Source organism: Elephas maximus, chromosome 2, assembly GCF_024166365.1.
Source record: "Elephas maximus indicus isolate mEleMax1 chromosome 2, mEleMax1 primary haplotype, whole genome shotgun sequence".
Lineage (NCBI taxonomy): Eukaryota > Metazoa > Chordata > Mammalia > Proboscidea > Elephantidae > Elephas > Elephas maximus.
In genome coordinates, this window is record NC_064820.1 from 212,260,982 (window position 1) to 212,268,009 (window position 7,028).

The 7,028-nt window shown below is 50.1% G+C and overlaps 1 pseudogene; it reads right to left on the reverse strand.

The window, feature by feature from the left end:
• Positions 1 to 1,195: 1,195 nt before the first annotated feature.
• Positions 1,196 to 5,564, reverse strand: LOC126068312 (protein Shroom3-like; annotated as a pseudogene).
• Positions 5,565 to 7,028: the final 1,464 nt, after the last annotated feature.

Genomic DNA, 7,028 nt, shown 5'->3' on the forward strand with positions numbered 1-7,028 from the left:
ACTTTTTGACATAGCCAATCCATTCCATAGGAGCCCTGGTGGTGTAGTGGGAAAGCACTTGGCTGCTAAGGAAAGGTCAACAGTTCAAACCCATCAGCAGCTCTGCAGGAGAAAGATGTGACAGTTGGCTTCTGTAAAGATTACAGCCTTGGAAATACTGTGGGGCAGTTATACTCTGTCTTGTAGGGGCCATTGTGTTTTGAAATTGGCTAGACTCCAGTGCTTTGGTTTGGTTTTGGTTAATCCGTTCCATTCCTTTTTCCCTTGGATATTTTCACTCTCTCTCTATCTCTCACTTTGTCCTTCCTTCTTCCCTTCCCCTCTCCAACACTCCTTTATAAAATTCAACTCTTGAGTACCTCATTCATATTATGGTGTTAATGACTAAATTACCTCTCCACCAGGTGTAAATAATCTTTGACTTTTCTGTTTCCTCAGAGCATTTTGTCCAAGTGTTTTGTAGTAGATGGTAACGGTGATGCATTCCCTGTTTCACTCTGCTCTTATGAGTCAGGCTGCTGATCATTCATAACTATAACCTCTCCCAGGAGTTACTCTGATGCCCTGGAAGCCACCTCTACTGCAAATAGGAGATTCCAAATTACACAGGTACACTAGGGGTAGGAATTACAAGTGGGAATCAGTGACTGGCTTATTTGGGACACAAAAAACCAACCTCTTTCCTCAACTTCTTGGAGCCCTTCTTACCCCAGGGCCCCCCATGGGATCAGACTAAAGCTCTTCCTGAGTTCTGCCCTGGCTTACCTCACAGGTTGCACCTGAGGACATTCACTCAATATAATACCATTTACCCATCTCACACTCTACTTTCAGGAAGCCAGACCCAAGACACTTCTGTTAGAGTACTTGCCACTCTTTTAACTTGTGGAGTTCTGTACATACCCGCTTGAATGATGACATTTCAATATATTGCCTCACCTATTAAGGCATTTTGCATTTTAACCCATACTAATTACAGCCAAGAAAATCCTATGTTGTGATTCTATTCTGTAACACACAGGGTCGTCGTAGATCAAAATCTACTCGACATCAACTACCACAGCAGCTATAACAACGCCTTAAGATAAAGACATGAAACTATGAAGAGGCTAGTTTTTGTCATTGAAGGTGATTCTTTTGCACATCAGAGGCCTGTCTGAAGTCACATCCATGGCTGGGGATGCCCCCGGACTGCCTAGGGCCCCAACAGGGTGTCTGGGTCAAAAGTGCTGCTTGAACTTGGAAGACTCTGCTGTTTTTTGGTTGTTTTTTTTTAATAGTGCTTCAGGTTTACAAACTCCGGCGACAAGGATTCCACAGGAAGGCTGTTCTCTCGAAGTGCATGGACCCATTTTACTCAAGGGGAGGAGGACTCTGAGGTAGTGAGAACTTTTTCCTCAGCCCCTCGTCTATCGCATTCTGTGGGCTGGTGAATTCCAGGCCTCTGGGACTTGGAGGCTGGAACCATTGCTCTGGGAGGTTATTACAGGGGTGTAGCATGAAAGAGGCTGTCACTCTGCCTGACCGCCCTTCTTAGGCTGCTGGTTTGCAACAGCCTGTGAGCAGTAGGTGGAGGGAACAGTGGAAGGCAAAGTGGAGCAGAGTGGGGTCAATGGTCCCATCCTGGTATCTCTAAGATGGCCCTGCATTCCTGCTGGCGGTGGCCTGGGGAAAGGTGTCCTGCTAGCTTGTCTCCAACGGTCCAGGGTTCTAGGACATTCACTGGGAACTGAGAAGCCACCAATGGCTCTGCAGCCTGCACCACCCCAACTAGGGTTAGGATAGTGTGTGAACAGTGGCATCTCTTCACAGCCTCTTTCTGAACAAGTGAGTGACCTAGATCCAGAGCCAGCTAAGGAGCACGGATCCTTCCCAAGAAGACCAAAGCTACCCTAACCAAAAAAGCATATCCTGGTGCTTTTTGTCTGCAGTGGGAGATGATCTATACTGCACCTGGACAGGGACAGCCAGGATGCCTGAGTGCTCCGGCAGGTCCTTGGCTGACTTGAACTTCCCAGTCCTCCTAGCTGTGACTCCCCAGATGGATGGCTCCGCAGGCGTCCTGTCTATCCTCTGGGGACCTCAAGGCCCACAGTTGGCGCCACCTAGCAGCTTGGCCCAGGTAGGCTCCCTTGAGGCCTGGTGGTCCCCAGCTGCCATTCCCAGAGGAGGTGGCTGCTGGCAAAAGAGCTGCTGCTATTCTTAGGGGCCTGAAGGAGCTCCCCACCAGCCACTGGTGCTGTGGCCTTAGGAGGGAGGCCTCCCTGCGGGGCTGCAGGCTTGGCTCCCACAGTGAGCTAAGACTGGAGACCTAGGCAAGGCCGGGGCATTCTGGCGCTGCAGGGGCTGGGCTGGAGATAGGTGCTCTGGGCACACTCCCACAGAGCTCTCTGGAGGACGAGGGCCCCTGAGTGTCCAGTAGGCCTTCCCCTCAAGTTCAGATCCGGCGGTGGTAGGCCATGACGATCTCCAGAAAACACAGCCCTTTCCTCCGAGGACCCAAGGGTGTTGGTTTGGCCTCCTCTGAGACGCCCACCTCATTCACCTTCTAGGGCTTTTTAGTAGGAACGCTTATTCTGCTAGGGGGTTGGGTGCCGACGTGCCCCTCTCTGAGGAGCAGGGGGCGCTGGCTGGGCCAGTTCGCCCTAGCCCAGGATCATGCTGTGCTGTTCGCAGGCCGTGTGTTGGGGCAGTGAGGACACTGTTAGCCTCTCAGGACCCTGCAGCCCCACGTGGGCTGAGGAGGCTGGGGGCCGCAGGGTCTGGATGCCCCAGATGCCCCAGTTCGAGGTCCCTCCACCAAAAGGAGGTGGCCCCCAGGACAAGGAACTATGTGTCCTTGATGCTGTTCTGGTAGTTGCAGCTGAAGGGGGTGTCCAGCAGGGGCAACTCGGGAGTGGTAGGCCTGTCATCTGGCCAGACAGCCACCTTCTTGGCCTCGCTGAAGAGCTGAAAGGTGCTCTGGCTGTGGAGCCCGCCTAGGGGGCTCACCCCCTCGGAGTGGGGGGCCAAGGCTGCCATCTGCACCCCTCCTCAGCTGTTGCCCACATGGCTGCCAGAAAACCTCTCCCAACTTTGTTTCTCTGTTTTTGAAGTGCTGCTCTGCATTGCCTACAGGCTCAATGGATTCTGAAAAACGGATATTGGCTCTTGCCTCCCCAAATTCATTCCCAGAAATACTGGAAGTTGAGACTGTCTTGTTGGGCCTATAGGTTTGACCATAACTGGAGCAGCCTACACTTGGGGGACTCTGCCTCCCTTGCTCTCGCTGCTCAATTTTGGAAACCTTCTCCCCCAGGAAGCTGTGGGGCTTCCCATACTGGAAACCCTGCAAAGCCGAGTCAATGCCTGAGCTGAGCCTCCTTTGGCCCAGACTAGATGTCTGCTGGAGTGGTGGGGAGGAGGGCTATTCTGAACTCGGGTCTGAACTGTGGAAAGAGGCTGAAACATGAGTTCTCTCCTCAGGTCTTGGATAGAGAACTGGCCTGTCCAGATGGCTCCTGTGGTCAGGACCAACTTTCCTTCCAGGATCCTCAGCCTTGGTGCTGACTATAAAGGCTGGTTTGCCATCTGGGTAGCCTTGCTGAGATCCTCCTCCTAGCTCCAGGCCGCTTTGCCTTCTTATACTTTCTGGAATGTTCTGGAGAGATGAGAAGGCTGACTTGGTCTTGCCAAAGTTTCTTGACAGGCTGTGGCCTAGGCGTTCTCTCTCCTGCCTCCTCTGAAGGTTGGCGTTGTGGTCTTCCTGGAAATTCATCTCCCAGGGCTCTGAGGGCCTGGAAGATCTCGTCTTCCACTTGCCAGGCTGGAGCCTGAGGGGGGTTGAAGCTGTGGTGATTAGAATATGGTTTGTTGCTGTGGGTGCTCTTTCTCTCATTGGAATATGGGCTTGGGGAGAGGTGAGGTGTCTCCTTGAGGAGGTATCCTCCTCCTTTTCAGGCACTGATGGGAAATGGACTTTGTAGGGGACCAACCTGGCTATAATTGCTGATTTCCTGTCCACTAGGGACAGTGCATTATCTTCTAGGGGCTGGTAGAAGGCAAACCCAGGCCTGCTAGACCCATTTTGGCTCCCACTACCATCAAAGGTAGTCGTCCTGTCACAAGCTGCCTGAGGGGCTATATGTCCACTCTCCTTGGCCAGTGCAGGCTAGAGCATACCATTATTGTTCCTGGAAGGCTAGGGCAACTGGGCAAAGTGTGGATCCACAGAAGGTACAGGGTAGATGCCAGTTGGGAGCAGAGGTTGACCTGGTTGTGCCTTCTGGGTATAATTACGCTTGAGTTTCACTGGGGGGCTGCTCTCTAAACTCTTTCTCTAGTATAGTATGCAGCTGTTCCTCTGTGAATGGAGATGTCAGGGAGCCTGACAAATTTGCCTGAGGCCAGAAGAACCATTTCTGATCAAGCCTAGGCCAGGACCTGGATAGATCACAGTGCTGGATGGCTGCATATCTGTCACTCCAAGCTGGGGGAAGAGGCGTAAACACCTTAGAAGGCATGTTGTCAGCAGCAGTCTTCAAGAAACTGGGGTACTGCTTGTTTCAAGATGGGGGTGGAACTCTCTTCCTCCAAAGAACATTATGGCATTTATCATATCTCTGACCTCCCTACCTAGAAGAAGTAGGGCTGAAAAGTTTACCTCATACTCTTCTGAGACTCCCCTCCGAGTCTCATAGACTGTATTGACATAGCAGATGTCTTCTTGCCTCATACCTTCCAGGAGGCCACCTCAAGCAGAAGTGGTATGCATGGAGCCTGATCGTTCTCAACCAGAGATGGCTGGAGGCAGATACTCTAGGATGCCAGAACTGGTGGAGAAGGAGCTATAAGCAGAGTCTCTCGTTATGCAGGTGGCTGAGCTGGTCAATACTGCTGGTTGACTTGGCAAGGGAAAGAAGATGACAAGTAGGTATCCCATTCTGGGCTCTCGGCTCTCCATGCTCCCCTGGGAGCTGCACTGGTCAGGGCTCCACCTCAGGTAAGTATGGTCATAGCTGGAGAGGTCACTTGTAGAGGAGCTGGAATGGTAGATTTGGTGCCAAGGAGTGCCAATCATGCCCTGAGATATTTGCATCATGCTAGCATCAGGTTGGTTCTTCTCAAATTTGGCTGAATGCCAAGTGAGGTTGGCCTGCAGGTTCACCCTGCCTGTGTTTCTGCTGGTTTACCTGCTCCTGACCAGGTTACTTTCCTCTGCTAGGGGTCAGAGGTGAGGTGCTAAGGGCTGAAGAAGTTAGAGGTGGTAGTATCTGCATGGCACTGATCTGCACACGTGTCTCATTACAGCTTGCCCTGCCCCCACCACCCGAGGGCCACTTGGGGCTCCAGGCTGACACCAAGTTCAAACCTTGATGCTGCTCAAAAGAGGTGGCGCAGGGCATCCGCGAAGGGTTTCGAAGTGCTCGACAATGAGCGGCTCTACTGTGCCCTGCTGCCACACAGAAGCATCTGTGTGGAGGACCCAGGGTGTGGAGCTCCAGGGGCTGAATCAGGCTGTGGTGGGGGAACGGAGGCAGCGGGGGCCGCCCACAACCACTCCTCCCTCTCCCAAGGCTGCGCATCCCTGTGTCCTGCAGCCCACCGTGTGGAAGGGTTCCAGCTCACAGCGTGCCGGCTAAGTCAATAATTATTAACCAATCAAATAAAATCAAGTCACCTAACCACTTGTTTCTCTCTGCATATGCCTCTGTTCAGTGTCACTCAAAGGCGAGGGCATTTACCAGAGTGTTTGAGAGAGAATTTTCAAAGAATTTCGTGAGAATCAGAGCTGGCCATAGCGTCAGAATTTCACAGTTTTCAGCCATTTTTATTCTGAAATGTCTTAATGCATTTTATAATAGAACATTTTAGATAAAATCAGTCATTATCTCCTAGGGTTTTATGCATCAGCTCCTACTAGGCATCTACATGTCTACCCTATATATCAGGAGGATGATTAGAAGAATGGATGGAATAAATCCCATGTTTACCACCAGGACTTCAAGAAAGCACCAGTCTGAGCTTTCATTATAAAGAAAATCAATATTGAAATCACACACAGAAGACATAAATGACATGGTCAAAGCCCTTTCCAGGACTCCTTTTCTCCCTCTGTCTCTCTTGTAGATAGGTGAAGAGGGCAAAGACCCAGAGAAATACTAAATATTGCAATAGGAAATATCAACATACTCCTAATTTTCTAATATCCATGGCTTAAACTGGTGTCATGGATTGAATTATGTCCCCAAAAATGCATTTATTAACTTGGTTAGGCCGTGATTCCCAGTGTTCTGTGGCTGTCTTCTATTTTGTGATTGTAATTTTGTGTTACAGAGGATTAGGGTGGAACTGTAACACCACCCTTACCCAAGTCACTTTCCTGATTCAAGGTGAAGGGACTTTCCTTGGGGTGTAGCCTGCACTACCTTTTATTTCTCAAGAGATAAAAGGAAAGGGAAGCAAGCAGAGAGTTGGGGACCTCATACCACCAAGAACGCAGCACCAGGAGAAGAGCGGGTCCTTTGGACATGGGGTTCCTGCACCGGAGAAGCTCCTCGACCAGGGGAAGACTGAGGACAAGGACCTTCCTCCAGAGCCAACAGAGAGAGAAAGCCTTCCCCTGGATCCAATGCCCTGAATTTGGACTTGTAACCAACTAGAATGTGAGAAAATAAATTTCTCTTTGTTAAGGCCATCCACTTGTAGTATTTCTGTTATGACAGCCCTAGATGACTAAGACAACTGGTATGGAATAATACTGAGAAAAGTCATCCCTTAGTTCCCAAATTTCTCAAAGGCAGAGGCTACATCAAATATCAAATAGATTTTGGAGTCTTTTCCAGTGTCCTATACAGTGATAGTCATATTGTAAATGATTGATAAACTCTTGATGGATGAAACTGAAGTAAATCTGCATACCAGTAGAGGAAAGGTTATGTTTCAAAGGAAAATAATAATGTATGACAAAGGATAAACCAAGAATTCCATGGCAAGGAAACAGCAAAGACAGGGACAATTATGCAGCAGTGAGGACAACTTGAACCACA